Below are 16,256 nucleotides of genomic sequence, written 5' to 3'. Positions count from 1 at the left end.
AGATCCACATAGCTTCAATTTCAAACCTCTAAAGTCCTGGCAAGAAAACCATAAAAATAAGTAATTTTTATGTTTTACAATCCCAGGCAGATGTCAGTTGTAACAGCCCCAGAATCAAACCAGCATTTCAGACAGTCCAGCCAAATGACTCAAATCAGTTGGCATCAAACTTGGACAGCGTGTGCATGTTGCTACATAATTAAATTCAAAGTGCTAAAAAGGTAAAAATACGCTTGATGCTGATCAGCACCACTTTTGAGGTTAAACAGCCCTGATTACATTTGATATTCTATGTCTGGATGGAAAAAATCCTGCAGAACTGGCATGTACTTCATTTTATTATGAAATTGCTTTGGATGAGGAGCTTTATAAATGAGATCCCCAAAAAACGGGGTTTGGCAGTGGGTGTGACTGAGGGAGAGGAAAGTTATGACCAGGGTTCCCCTGTGCCCCAGGTTTGGTGCTATTTGATGTTTCCATTAAGAGCCCGAGAGTGGAAACGGGCACTGACAGAGCTCCCTGGGAAAGGACTGCACCGAGGGACACAGGCATGCCCTGGGATCCGAGGGGACACAGCCACCTCTGGGATCTGAGGGACACAGACACCCCTGGGATCTGAGGGACACAGACACCCCTGGGATCTGAGGGACAGAGCCACCCCTGGGATCTGAGGGGACACAGCCACCCATGGGATTTGAGGGGACAGACACCCCTGGGATCCGAGGGGACACAGCCACCCCTGGGATCTGAGGGGACACAGCCACCCCTGGGATCTGAGGGGACACAGCCACCCCTGGGATTTGAGGGGACAGAGCCACCCATGGGATCCGAGGGGACAGAGCCACCCCTGGGATCCGAGGGGACACAGCCACCTCTGGGATCTGAGGGGACAGAGCCACCCCTGGGATTTGAGGGGACAGAGCCACCCATGGGATCCAAGGGGACAGAGCCACCCCTGGGATCCGAGGGGACACAGCCACCTCTGGGATCTGAGGGGACAGAGCCACCCCTGGGATCCGAGGGGACACAGCCACCCCTGGGATCTGAGGGACAGAGCCACCCCTGGGCTCTGAGTGACACAGCCCCCTCGGGCTGGGGGACACAGCCACCCCCAGAGCCCTTTGGGCCGGGGGACACAGCCACCCCCAGCCCCCGGCTCCCCCAGCAGCCCTGCTTGCAGCCGTGGGCGCTGGTGTTGCAGCAGCAGCTCGGAATTGCACATGGAGGTTTTCCCTGGCCAACAGGCATTTGATTCCTGGGACTGGTTGGCTTTTTGCATTAGCCAGCTGAGGGTGGGCACAGAGGAGATGTACGGCAGCAAGAGATAATGCTTGTCTGCTTGGATCACCTTCAAAAGTTGAAGTTGAATTCAAAAAAAAAACAACTCCACAAACTTGGATTTGAATTCACATTTATTCATCTCATTTTTTAATATGAATATTTTTCTCTGGTGTATTACAAAAAGCCTCCTTACACATATCTTATTTCACAGTCCTCTAAAATTCCCGAGCATCCTGAACAGAAGTTCTGACTTGCTTTAATCCTTCAAAATAAAACAGAATTTAAGATGGTCTGAAATGCTTAGCCAAGTCTGCTGAAAAGGATAACACGACGTTTTTGTGAGACCTTACGAGAGCACCAACACAGAAATGGCAGACGTTTGTTGTTGCTGGCTTTCTCTCAAGTGTAACAGTGGACTTCCGAGCCAAACAGTAAGAAGATACATCCAATGCTGTGTATTTTCTTTAGTCTGTCTACTGACAAAGGGGTTTTTTTTTAGTCAAGGATCCAGGTCATTTTAGCACTGACAAATTATTGCCGTCAGTCCTTGTTCCTTCGCTCCTGTAAAGCCAGAAAATGCAGAATTCTGATGGACGTGGCCAAAACACGCTGAAGCCTGAGAACCCCTGGTGTTTCAGAGTGAGCTCACAGCTCACCTCTCCCTGAGCAGGCTGGCTACTGAGGACTGCCGTTGCAGGGCTCGGAGACTGAACAGGGTGTCTCCTCTGGCTGTTGTTGACTTGGGGAGGTCAAACACAACAAACCTCCTAATATCCTCCAGGACACCTGGGCAGCCTATTCCTGACCACCCGCTGCCTCCCCATCCTGCATTAATCAGCAGGAGGAGGAGGTGGTCACAGCCTGACTGCGCCTGGTCTGTGCAGTGTTCCCCAAGTGATAAATTATTGCTGAGCCAATACCCGACACATCCAGGCTGCAGAAGGTGAATTCGGACCTTGTCCTCCTGCTAATGACGCAGTTTGTTCCATCCAGGACTCACTGTACTTGTTCCTCACCCCAACAGTTTGCCAGGTATCAGCTTTTCATTTCCTCCAGATCCACTCCTGGTCGCTACGGCCCAGTCTCAGGAAACACAAGAAGCATGCAATTAAATTCTCATTGTGGCCTTGTTCCAGCTCCTGTCTCTAATTTATTATCACCCTGGAGTCCTGCACAGGCTCTGCTCTCTGGACGCCCACCTTCTGCCTGTCCCTCCGGTTTAGGGGGGAGCAGCAGCTGCCCAAAGCCTCCCCTGTTGCTCTGCCATCTGCTCTCAAAGGTTTGGTCTGAAAACGTGGGAATAACACTCCGTGCCTTTGTTTCAAGTTGCAGGAAAATTATCAGCTTCCTTCAAAGCCTAACTAATGGATTTGAATTTAGGTCTGATATAGATGTGAGGCTGGCCGGCCCTCATGGAGACTTGTTCTACCCCATTACAGAGATATTTCACCTCTGAAGTCCCCTGACCACAACTCATAGCAATGGAGACAGGATGAGACCCTGGTGCCGTGCCCAGAATGGGATGAGCACCCTGTGCATGTCCTTGCTCACACAGAACCACGCATGGATTTGCCCACACACAGAACAGTCATCCCAGCCTCATTTGAAAGCAATCCCTAAAAGCGGATGTAAGCCCACAGCCAAGGATTTTGGCCCCATGATTAGAATGAACAAATTGGACACAGTCAGAGCCCGCAGGCGCAGCAGCTTCACCTCAATCCAGGCAGGTCCTGTGGGATGGCAGCCCCAGAGCAGCACTGAGGCCACAGCAGCCCCACACCCAGTGATGCTCTGGGGACCCACCCAGGAGTTTGGGACCCAGCCCAGTGCAAGGTCAGGGAACACAGGACAGCCCAGTCCTGGTAGGAAGGGCTCATGGGATCTGCCCCAGCCATATCCCAAACAGAACAAGGTACTTGACATTTTACCTTTATTTCTGACACCACAGTATATCGGATCAGGGAATAATAAAACTTAGTTTTAAACTTTTCCAAACCAAGTCAGAATTTACCAGCTGCAGAAGCTGACTGTGGTTCTCTTCTTTCCCATCATTTCACAGCTACAGGTGGCATTAGGCTGCTTTTGTGTTTTCATCTCTTGGACAAGAGCTGCAGAAGCAGCTCCACTGGTGGATTCCTGCACCCACATCCCACCAGCTGTGGCTCAGAGATTCACAAACCCATACTACACACCAAAATCACACAAGCTGCCATGTAGAAACTCAGATCAGCACTAGCAGCACACTGCCAGCCTTGTTTCAGGACTAGTTCCTTCCCAAGCCTAAAGAGCCTCAGTTTTGATAACCTAAACCCCACACAACCCAAGTGCCATATTCATCTCATAAATCATTTTCCACAGCCCAGGTTCTTGGATGCATAGAAGCATTTGTTACCATCCCACTTTGCTGGCCTGCCCCATTATTCCTGTACCACCCAGCCCTGGGCACTCTCTCCTCCGAGCCTTGCATGGGAGTGCTCAGCACATGCCATGAAATATTAAAGGAGAGAGCCACGATAATTTCAGGGATCTAGGAAGCCCCATCAGTAATGAGGCTGCTTTCTCAGCCTGAGCCCTGCCAAGCTCCATCCTGGCTCTTATGGAGAAGCCTTTTGGAGTGAGTCAGCTTTTCCTGGTAATTACTGGGAGGTTTTGTGTTCCAGTAAGCAGAGCCATCTCTGCAGAAACACACGCACTTTAGTGCAGGAGGACATGTGGGAATGGTTATTGCTCCACCAACAGTAGGTCCCTGCTGGGACCATCTCCAGTCCTGCCCTCACAGAGCTCTCTGGAAGCTGAAGCTCTGCTCTGGTTCCAGCAGAGCCCTGCTGATGCCACTGGGGTTGTGGCACCAGACACCTCATCTGCCCAGGACATTCAGCAGCAGGAGTGTGAGAAGAAAGGCAGTGAGAACCTTCATGGGTGAACTTAAAACATCCTCACAGTATCTAAATCACATTTTGAAGGCTGAAGGAAAAAAAAACACCTTAATTCCCTTTGAACTGAGGCCATGCACCCACCCGAGCCCCAGGTCCCTACGTGTTGACTGCGTGGCCATGCAGAGGCCCCACAGCTGCCACTGCCCAACACCTCCTCCTGCACCCTTTCCAGCCTCCTGGAGCAAACTCTGGCACCACAGCTGGGCCTGTTGGGCTGTTCCACAGAGTTCTGCTCTCAGGAGAAGCCCCTTCCCCTGCCTGGAGCTCCTGCCCTGTCTGTGGCCAACATGGCACTGTCACCTCCCCTCCACAGAGCCCAGGGGTGACGTTTGCTGGTCCAGGGGTGGCTTTCAAGCACACTCCCAGAGTCTGTGTCCTCATGGCACAGGACACCCTCCACTTGGAGACAGTGTCCTGGGCCTGAAGGCTTTGCCTCTCTGCTGCAGACAATGAGGCAAAGTGTTCTGTCCCTGTAAAAATTTATTATAATAAATTTTTATAAAGCACTATTACAACACAGAGCTGCATTACTTATTTCTGAGATATTAGCAAGTGCTTCCTTCAATCCTTTCTGCAAAGGGAACTTTTGTAATGTTCCAGATTTCCATGTTTCTGTCCAACTGGAAGAGTCAGAGGCAGAAGCAGAGGCTGCTTTTGAGGGTGCTCCTCTGCCAGCTCCGAGTCGCTGCTGCCTCATTCCCATTCTCCTCCAGCTGTGCCGTTCATAAAGGTGCAGATATGACATTATTTCACAGAAATTCATTGGGTAACTGAACAGCCTCTGAGCATTGCAAATAAAGGCGTGTATTTGACTTTCAAAACCAGTTCCAGACGTACTGTGTTCCTATACAGCCTATCTTCCTTCTTCATATTGATGGCTTTCCTTTTGCATTTCCTGTTTGAATTATTGGTGTGCCTGAGACATGATTTACATTTAGTATAGCTCAGAACAACAAAATGTAACATTATGTTATACAAGGCTAATCCTCCCTTATACAAACCTAATTCCAAAGAGGGGTGTGCACGGGCTGATCCAACATGATCTAGGAAGGCAGATTGTTAGATTTAAACAAGTCCCAGGCAGGAATTTGTTATGGGTGACAGTCCCTGAACTATTAGACATACACTTGAAACACATTCCTAATGACAGCATTATGATCATGAAATGATGTTTAAGGAGTAGCTGACATTCTGTAGTTGTGCTTTATGTTCCCTGGAATAGCAGGGCTTTAATCACAGGGAAAAGTGGAAAGAATTTCACTGACTTTCACCTGTTGCTTGCGCTGCCACGTGCTGAAAGAAGAGCTATGTGAAGAGATGATATTACATAAATATACTGGGAAAAGGCAGAGCCATAGAATGGGGTACAGGATCATACTGCCATGCTCTCCTGAGGATCCCCCTCATCTGAGAGAGAGGAGAAGGGTGCTCAGCAGAGCAGCAGCACCTCCGTGTCTTGTGCAAGGAGAGCAGCACCCACCCAGGGCCTTTGAGGCTCCCACCGTATCCCGGGTCAGAGGCATCCGTCAGGCCAGACTGGGATTGCTGGAGGGAAATTTTTGCCTCAAACCTTGCAGGTGCTGCTCCACAGCCTCTTTTGATGGGGTTCTATGGTTTTGAGCTAAACAAGAATTGGGTCTTCTTGTAGGAAAGCTGAAAAAACAGTGCAAAGGAAACTTCTGCCAGGTTTTCCTACCTTTCCTTCCTCAGCCATGTAGCTGGGAATGGGGAGTGGAGGAAACTTGCCTTTATTTACAAAAAGAGCCAGTTAACTAGTCTGGTGAGTTACTCCGCATCAAATTAACTGTACACATCAGATTATCCTGTGCAGTCCCTGCCCTGCCATCCCACACGTGTGTGGGGGAGTGAGGAGGGGGAGCCCTGGACCCCAGCTCACAACCCAGTGAGCGCTGTGCCCTCGCAGTCTTGCCCAGGATCTGGCATGGACAGGACTTTCCCATCCTGCATTCCGGAATTGCAGTGTCGGGATGACAAAGCACCGACAGCGCAGAGCCAGGCCGCAGCTCGCCTGCCCTTCAGCATTAAAATGGATGAAATGAAGGTCAATTTTTCAGCTTCCAAACAGGCTGTGGTAGGGGAAAACATACCCACTCTACTTGACTCCTCTTACGTGCTTTTCCCTCCCTCGCTGGCTGGAGGATTTGCGGTGCCTGCTCCCCCAGGCTCGCAGGGAGCAGCGCTGCCAGGGCACGCGGATCACGCCTGTCAGGGTGGGGAGCATGGGCCGGGTCAGGGAGGGAAGGGCTGTGCAAATGCTTCACAGAAACATGGAATCACAGTGTTGTTGAGGTTGGAAAAGCCCTCTGAGATCACTCCAGCCACCACACCATGTTCACTGTTAAATCACGTTCTCAATTGCCACATCCACAGGTTTTCGAACACTTCCAGGGACATGAAACCCCCACTGCCCTGGGCAGCCTGTGCCAGTGTTTTACTACCTTTTCCATTAAAAAATATTTCCTAATATGTGATCTAAACCTCCCCTGGTGCAACTTGCATCTGTTAACTAAGATGCAACCTCTCTTAGGGGGGGCTAACAGTCTGAAAGGTTTCTGCCCTGCCTGGGACACTGGGCACCTCTCCAGATGGAGCTGAGTGCTTTGTGATAGATTGTTTTGAAACAATTATGCTTGGCTGGGAAAGGATTGTGAAAGAAAGGGAAGAACTTCATGCCTGAAGGCACTTCCAGCAATGTATGAAATAAAAATATATTTTAAATCATGAGGAAGTAAACAACCATGCAGTCACATCCAGAAGCAGGCACAAGCGTTTCTGTAAGTAGAATGAACAGTAATGCCAGTGGTAGCTTAGGGACACAAAATGGGCAGCACAGGTGCAGAGCAGCACATCACCTCAGCTGCTGAAGATGTTCGTGTCTGCCAAAGCTGGCAGAAATCTGTGTTCTTCTCTAAACAAGCCTTTTTCTCCCCAAGGAGCCTTTGGCCCTAAGCCCCCAGCACATGCAGGCTCTTCTGCTGTCCCAAGGAGCAGCCAGAATTCCAACACTTCTGAGTGCTGCAGCACTCAACATGCCAGGGCAGTGCAGATGGGCACCCACCAGGCACAGCTGAGGACAGGGAAGCCTCCAAATGCAGACAAACAGTGATGCAAGAGGAAGTTTTTGATAACTCCAAAAGCTGGGTGCCTGTCCAACACCCAGCTGTGCTGACATCCCAGCTCCTTTACACACATCCCTGAAATACATCTGTCACTAGCCCTGAAATATTAAAGGAATAGTAATAAGTGACTTGAAAACCCTTTGAAATATGGTAAAAGTGCCTACAGTGTGTGTCTGGTGATTATGCGCTCAACTTGTGCCATTGTGGAAACCAAGAAACTCAGCGGTGGGCTTCCCAGGCAGGTGTGTCTCCCCTCACTGAGCCACCCTCAGCCTGGAGCTGCTGTCTTTGCTTTGAATCCTCTCCATGGGCATTTTCTGTGGGCATCGATGGCACAGAGCACCTGGGGCCAGCTGCAGGTCACGGTGTTACAGGTGGGAGACTGGGGTGGCAAGCAAACACTTACAAATAAGCAGTGAAACCCCAAATTTTCTTTTAATCAAATACATTTTTTTTGTTTGTGCAGTTAATAAAATGTTGTGGCAAAATGATACATATTAGCAAGTGCAAATATTTAAGATAATACATTTTTGTTTGTATTAAAAGACTTCTGTCTGTTGAAAAAGCACTTAAAAGAAATATTTTAATCAGAGCTTTAAAATATCAGATGTCTTCAATGAAAGGTCAGGCCCCCAGAGCAGAGCAAACAGCTCAGGAGGGTTAATTAGCAACAAAAGACTAAACAAAAGGAGTTTGGAAGACTCTGAAGAAGACAAAGCTCTAAGGATACATTAAAGGCCTTTGAAAAGCAGGATGGGCTTTTTTCCACAGCAAAATCTTTGATACACCAAGATGAAGTTCCAGCTCCTGCTGTACTGCACCTCGTTTTATGTAAATGTGGGGCCGTGCTTATTAACCACTTATTTGGTTATGATTTTTAGCAGGTTCTGTGGAGAGGCACCTCAGCTGGATGGCTTGGCAAGGTGTGCCCCTGTGTCCCATCCCACCATGGGGTGGAAGGCAAAGCTGGTGTGGGATGCGGTGCCTGTGGTGGGATGTGGTGCCTGTGGTGGGATGTGGTGCCCGTGGTGGGATGTGATGCCAGGAGGTGGGATGTGGTGGGATGTGGTGCCAGGAGGTGGGAAGTGGTGGGATGTGGTGCCCGTGGTGGGATGTGGTGGGATGTGGTGCCCATGGTGGGGTGTGGTGGGGTGTGGTGCCCATGGTGGGGTGTGGTGGGGTGTGGTGCCCATGGTGGGGTGTGGGCTTGGCAGCGTGGCAGCAGGGGCACAAGGAGCCTCTCACAGCCTGGCACAGGCACTGCCCCAGCACAGAGCACGGCCTGAGCCGTGGGGCTCCCTGCTCCAGGAGGAAGAGGAGGCAATCCTGGGGAGAGCACGAGCTCTCTGTGGCAGAGGGGTGCTCGGTCCCCCACCCAGGCACGGGTCAGGCGTGGGGACAGCGCGGCTGGGAAGGGACTGTCCCCCCAGCAGAGCTGACCCCGTACTCTGAGCTCATCAGGCCCCATCCGCACTCTTCCGCAGGGTCTTGTAGGGAAATAACGGAAGAGCAGAATTGCCTCAGATGCCCGCCCTCTGCTGAAATCAGAGAGTGCTGATCTATGAAGTATTTGGTCTGTGAGGTGTTCAGAGATGTCAGTGGTGCAAGGACCACTTTCCTGGCAGTGCCCGTGAGAACAGGACGGCGGCTGCGGCAGCATCCGAGCAGCGCGGGGCACAGGGGTGGGACACTCCACTTTCCAGCCAGAACAAACCTGCCACGGACACCTCACGCACCACATCCTTTCATACTGTACATCCAATTAACCTTTCCTTGCCGAGGAGCGAGGACACTCTCCTTTGATTGGCAGTGCTTGTCCTGCTGCCGCTGGCTGGGGTTCAGAAACTCGGCTGGAAAACCAGGCTTTATTAAAACATCCTTTAGCACTTGAAACAGATTCCAGTGGTGTATGGCTAAGGTAGGAGATAATTCAGCATTTGTTACTCACTGACAGAATACAGAATTAGAATTTATAGTGCAAGTCCTAATGTCAGAAAGCCTAATGTAGCAGCAATTGAATTTTGGTGTGGTTTTGTAGCCTCACATCAGCTCCTTTAGTGGGAGTGGTGGGAATGCTGCACCAAGCCCATGATACACTCACACCATGGATTAAACCTGAGTGCAGACACAGCAGCAATTTGATGCATTTGTGATGTGTGAGTGATGAGCATTCCGTCCCCACCAGCATTCATTGACTGGCGTCCTTTGGAGGAGAAGAATATTGGTGGTTTTTTTTCTTTAACAAGTGCTCAGGCTTTTCCAGCCTGAGCAAGCATCTCCAGCTCCCACAGTTCCATGCTGGATATGGAAGGGGTAACATGAATCTTATCAGGGAGATAATTAGTCGGGATACCTTCAATTGCCTGATGAATTTACGGGTTTTCCAGATCTTCGTGCTGCAGTGAGCCTATCTCCCAGCCCCACACCATCAATGCTGTGGATGTCATTTCCTGCCCTCCTGGAAAGCTCTGTGTTTGGGGAATCTAATCCTTATCCAGCTGTTTTGAGAACAAAGGCAGAGCCTCAATGAGCAGAATCATCCTAATGGCTTCAGAGCCCACAGTAGGTGGTGGAAAATCAGGAGCTCCTTTCTTCCCTCCCTTGAAGAGAGGATCCACCAGATTATCAGACGAATGGGCAAAACAAACTTGGATAACAGGATATGGAGGAGGAGGGGTGTGAAATGAGCAGTAGAAGCCCATCAGATAGCTGAGGGAAGGCATGGAGCACTGGAGATAAAGGGGGAAGCACCTATTTAGGTGTGCACGATGATTTCCTCTCTCAGAAACAGGCCAGGTCCATTTATCTGCTGAAGCAATCCCCGGCACATTGCCACAGCAACTCATCAGAGAAGAGAAAATAATTGCAGGAGATAATTCTTTACCTTGAGGAGAAAGCGGTGCCTGGGTTAGGCAGGTTTAGCTCAGTGGTGTGCTGGGCCCGTGGGGCTGGATGCCGAGGGTGGGAAGGCAGAGGGAAAGCTCTGGGAAATGCTGGTGATCCTGCAGGTCGGTGTCCCCACATTGCAGGGCTCCAGCCGGACACTGGGACGCTCCAGCCGGACACTGGGATGCTCCAGCTGGACACTGGGACACTCCAGGGCAGTGTCCAACGGGACGTGTTTGCCACATGTGCAGCCCAAGTGGTGCCAGAGGGATCCCAGGGGTTAAGGCAGAGGATGGAACTGGTGGCCAAAGAAGCAATGAACAGCAGTGGGAATGGGGAAAACCACACGTGCACGGGATGTGCGGAGCTGGTGGTGAGGATGAGGCTTGCATCAGGCAAGGCTCCGGTGCCCCACGCCTTTGCCAGGCAGCGTGTGAGCAGCAGCCCCTGTTTTAGGGTAAATAGGAACCAGAACAAAAGCAGTAACCAAGAGGGAGCTGAAGGAGCCTGTGGGTGAGCTCTTGTTAAACCAGACACCACCCCAGCAGTGCCCAGGCCAAAAATCCCTTGGTGGGATGGGATGGGATGGGATGGGATGGGATGGGATGGGATGGGATGGGATGGGATGGGATGGGACGGGACGGGACGGGACGGGACGGGACGGGACGGGACGGGACGGGACGGGATGGGGACAGCACAAGGGCCTGGCACAGCCACCATGGCCAGCCCACACCTCAGGGGCAAAGCCACCTGACAGCCACCATTGCCTCAGCTGTGCTGCCTTCCTCCTCATCATCCCCACAGGTGAGGATGTGAGCTGTCTGTGCGGTGAGGAGAAGGGTGCTGATATCAATATTCATGTTGTGGTTTAATTTTAAACTCCAGGAAGGCTACAGAAAGTGTTGGTAATGTGATTCAGGGTAGGAAATGGGTATGAGTAGGAATACATGCTCCCTTGGGACATTTCTAATCTTCTCAAGCAAATAAACAGATGAATTCCACATGAGGAAAAAAATTCCTGCATTAAAAATAAAAGCCTTGAGGTGTAACTGGAGACACTGCACTGGGGCAGGCAAAATATTCTGCAGTGGTGATAACAGGGACTGTTTCCTTAGGAAGGGGCTCAAAGGAATGTCCCATGCCTGAAAGTATCCAAGGCCAGGTTGAACCAGGCTCAGAGCAACCTGGGATGGTGGAAGGTGTCTCTGCCCACAGCAGGGGGCTTGAAAAAGATGGACTTCAAGGTCCCTCCAAGCCCAAACCATTCTGTGATGCCATGAAGTTGAAGAGGCAGTGGAAGATCTCCCTGGTCCCATATGCTGGGGAAGTGCTGTGAGCCAGCCCCTCTAGCAAGTGCCCCAGGAATCCCTTTTCTCCTGGTTCCATCACTGTCCCTGTCCCAGCACCCCGGCCCTGGGGCTCCCCACCACGGCACTGCCTCTGCAAGGCCTGGTGCACAGGGCTGGCAGGGACAATGGAGCATTTCCCTGCTGTGCGGAGGAGGTGGAACACATCCTCCTTCCACACTGCTCCTCCTGCCGGGGTCAGGATGGCAGGCGCTGCCGTGGCCCAGCCTGTGCCAGTCCCAGAAAGCTCTGCCACCCCTGGGGTCCCTCCCCATGTCCCAGGTGTTTCTGCCACCCCTGGGGTCCCTCCCCATGTCCCAGGTGTTTCTGCCATCCCTGGGGTCCCTCCCCATGTCCCAGATGGCTCTGCCAGCCCTGAGGTCCCGATGTGGGCTCAGACATGGCCCAGGCCAGGAGCTGCTCTGTCAGTGTGACACGGGTGACACGGGTGAACAGGGGGGATTTGGCAGCAGTGGAAGGCAGCCAGCCCTCCCTCTCCCCTCCTGCCCCTGACCAGCCCTCTCCTCAGTGCCCCTCAGCAGGGCTGAGTGCTGAGGGGGCAATCATGGCTAGGAGAGCCAGAACGATGAACACTTTCTCCTCTGCTGCTGGAGGTGCCTGTGTCTGCTTTGGCCTCTCTGGGAGTTTAGGTGCCAGCCGGGCTCTCTTTCCCAAAGCAAAGACGAAGGATCTCCCCTCCTGCCTGTGCTTCTTCCTCCGTTACGTCTGCACTCCCTTCCCACGAGACACAAATACTTGTTATGACAGTGGTGACTCAGATGTGTCCAAACCTGTCCTTTGCCTTCAGATTCCTCGTCATTCATTAACGGTGGCTGCAGATTTGCCTTTGGAGTCCTCTGCTCTTCTTTTATTCTTCATATTTAACGAGGCGCAAAGAATTGTGCAATAAAGGCTGTCATTTATCTATGTTTGACTGTCTTTGTTATATATTAGCAATAAATGTCCTAAAGCTTCCTGTATATGGAGACATTTCTCCTCATTATTTCATGCTGTTTTCTCCAGAAATTAATTCACATACTTTTTTTTTTCTGGTCTTCCTTCTCTGGTTCCTAGCCAGGAGAGGAGCTGTGGAAGCTCTGCAGCACCTTGAGGAGTCAGCCACAGCTCCCTCCAGCCCTGAGTGTGTCCCATGGACAGGGAGCTGTGGCTTTCCTGTGCTTTGTGCAGGACTTACAGCAGGACAAGTGGACAGGCTGGGCTGGCTGTGCTGGCTGCAGGGCAGCCAAGCAGGGATGGAGATAAGGAGGAAAGCCAGAGACATTTCTTCTCTGTTATCTTCTCTGTCAAGGCAATGTCCAGCTTGCTGGCACAGAGGGACAAAACAGCCAGCAGGAGCTGTGTGGGACAGATAATGCCAGGGAGACTTTTCACAGAGATGGAAGGGAGCAGCATGCTCCATCAGGAAACGTCTCCTGCCCTGGTTAGGGATGGAGTCCTGTGGGAGAAAATCCTTAAATGGCCTGGTTTGGTTTGGAAGAGACCTTAAAGATCATCTCATTCCACCCCCTGCCATGGCAGGGACACCTCCCACTGTCCCAGGAGCTCCAGCCCCAGTGTCCAGCCTGGCCTGGGCACTGCCAGGGATCCAGGGGCAGCCCCAGCTGCTCTGGGCACCAGTGCCTGTGTTTATTTCTGTCACAGCACACGAGGAGCCCATAACTCCATGCAGCTGAGCTGTGCCATGGCAGCAGCAGAACCAGAGTAGGAGGCAGGGCAGAACTGCTGAGCTCAGGGGCTGTGGCTGGGCAGTGCCTCCTGGGACAGGACAGAACTTGGTCCTCAGAAGAGAAAGTGTGAGTGTCCCAGTCTCCTCCCACCAGACACCTCGAGTGGAGACACCAACTGAAGAGTTTCTCTTCAAGTTTAGGAGAATAATATAAATGCATAAGTAAGCAGGAAACATAAACAGAGCAAATAATTAGCTAATTACAACCTGCTTTAGCAGAACATTTTTAATTATTAAAATAATTAGCAAGATTAAATTCAAAACAAAAACTCCATAAATTCTACCTGAACTTGTCCTTGAAGCTCTCAAGTGCCTGAGCCGCATGCATTTACCTGGTGATACTTCCATTAGCACAACAGAATTCATTAAAACTTTTCTTTAACCTTCCAGTTTCTTTCTTTGACATTCCTGAATATTTTTAGCATTTCGGTCTTAAACTGGATATTTAAGAATACCTCTGTGGTGCACTGAACAGGAGCACTGGGCCTGCTGCGCATCGCCCATGCCGATGAGCAAACTGCAATTTGTTTAAAACTCCATTACCAGGACAGGACATGGCACCAAACAATAAATAAAACTGTGATGGTATCTCACCAATTCGCATCCCTTCATTTATCACAGAGTGAGACAGAGGCTGATAACACTGGTGTGTTTGATACTCAGCCATCAGTCACTCCTTTGTGTGCCCTCATACATCTCAGATTAATTGACAAGATATTTATTGCTTGGATTTGTATGAATAAGTATCATTCTCAAATACTGAGGCTTATTCTGGAGTATTCCTTTTCAATTCAGAGCTAATTGAAGAAAGGAGAAGAATTCAGAACTCTTTCAGGAAGTTGGAGATCAGGCCAGCAACAGAGCATGTTCGCTTTTTCCCCCTCAGGAGTTTCAGACCTATTTATCTAGGAGCTGCTTCCATCGTTATGTAACTCTGTCACTTCCTGAATTTTCAGAGCCCATTAGGCAGGGTTATAAAACTGAATGGAAAAATGAGGATGATTGTAAAGGACAGCTCCCTCTCTGGTACTGGCATTAACCAGTGGCTCCCAAACCCTTTTTTGGGAGGCAAGAACATGCTCCTGGTTCCATTGCTGGTTTGCAAGAGGCCTCAGTACATTCTTGTCTAAAACTACACCCACAACTACTTTTCTGTGCTGCTGATTCAAAACCAAAATGGCAAATCCACAGAGGACAGACAAGTCACCTCAGCCCTCCCAGCTTTGGATGTGTTGTGCTGGAAATGAGCACAATTCTGTAATTGTTGTTTCTTGATTCAATTTGATCCAAAAAGTCTCAGCTGAGGCAGACAGACCTTGACTGGGCAGAGGAGTGTGTGAGGTGCAGGTGTGGAAGGAGGTGTCAGAATTCAGGACTCCCAAGGAGCCTGAGCAGATGGTTGGTCTGTGCAGCCATCACCCTTCTTCCTCCTCCTCACCTCTCACATTTCGGGCGTCATTGTCCATCAGCCTCTCCACACATCACATTGGACTGATCCACAGTTACATCGCTGTTCTGCACATTTAACATTTGGACGAAGGCTCCTCTTGCTCTCAGGTGACAGATGAAGGTAAGTTTGGCCCAAGCCTTTCCCCAGAGGCCACGGGGGAGCTTCAGGGAGTGCCCTGGCAGTGGTCACCAGTGCCAGTCCCCGGGGCAAGTGCTGCCACGTTCCTCTGCCCTGTGGCAGCTCCTGGTGCTGGGCCTGGTTAATTGGGTACATAATGAGTCTCATCTTGTTCCTCGTGGAGTCAATAGCAGGTCTGGGACCAACATGTCCCACTGCTTTTCCTGGTTTAATTTACATTGATACTCTGCTTCATTTAAAGGCGGCTCCTTACTTCAAGTGACTCTTGATCAAGGGTGAGTCATCTGTGCTGGTGCAGCTGCATGCACAAACAGCCCCATATTTCTTCATTATCTGCCTCGGGAAGCTCCTTGCATGGAGATCTCTCTGCTGGTGAAAGGAGCTGAGCTTTTCTCATCACTCCCAAGGAACTTCATCCCAGTCACACAGAGACCCATAACTGCCTGTTGCAGGAAAAGAAGTTGCAGTACTAAAAGCTGTCACTGCTGTAAATTGAGCAAAGATGAATAAGAAGCAGAAGTATTAAAAAGTGTCACTGCTGTAAGTACAGCAAAGATGGATCACTGGAAGGAGGCCTAGCCCCATCAGCAGGTGTGTGTGGTACACACCTGTGCAATGGTGCTCATGCCTCATAACTCTGAGGCATTGCCTTACCTGGGATGTCTGTGAACGTGGGGAGGAAACACAAGATGATGGATGTGCTCCTAATGCGGTTGCAGTCTTACCAGTTCAAAGAACCTTGAGATGGAAATTTTGCTGTTCCAGGTCAGACCTTGCAAGGCGTTGGCTCTTTGTCAGGGGCTGGTGGGAGCTGGATGTACCTCAGAATTCGCTTTTCTGTTCAAATTCTGTTTGGATGTTCATGGAGCTCTTCTCTTCCTGTTATGTCAACAACTATCTCACACCTTGTGGGGAGAGCACAGGTATACTGAAAAAAAACAGCACAGTGCAGTTTGAGACTGAAGATGAAGCTACATTAGTACCTGCACAGGGTGTGCACACAGCAGGGAGAGAACCAGAAAGGAAGGCAGTGAGTAAAAGCACCTGTGAGAATGAGGTGACAGCTTGGATTTTAAAAGGAACTTCTGGGAGAGTTTGTGTGCTCCTCAGGAAGTCAGGAGTGAGCCTCCACCTCAAGCGTCTGCACCTAGGCCAGGGAGGAAGGTGGCACAGATGCCTTGTATGAAAAATGCCTTTTCTTCAAGCAGGTAGAATATGGAGAGGAAATATCCCAAACCAAAAACAGGAAGAGAAAGAAAAGCTTGGGATATTAGAGCAATGTGTCAAAAATGCCCATTGTGCCAAGTCCAAAAGCCCCCTCATGCCCAGTGC

This window comes from Lonchura striata, chromosome 8 (assembly GCF_050655825.1).
Source record: "Lonchura striata isolate lonStrDom1 chromosome 8, ASM5065582v1, whole genome shotgun sequence".
Taxonomy (NCBI): Eukaryota; Metazoa; Chordata; class Aves; order Passeriformes; family Estrildidae; genus Lonchura; species Lonchura striata.
The sequence above is the reverse complement of the archived record's forward strand: the minus strand, read 5'-3'. Positions refer to the sequence as shown.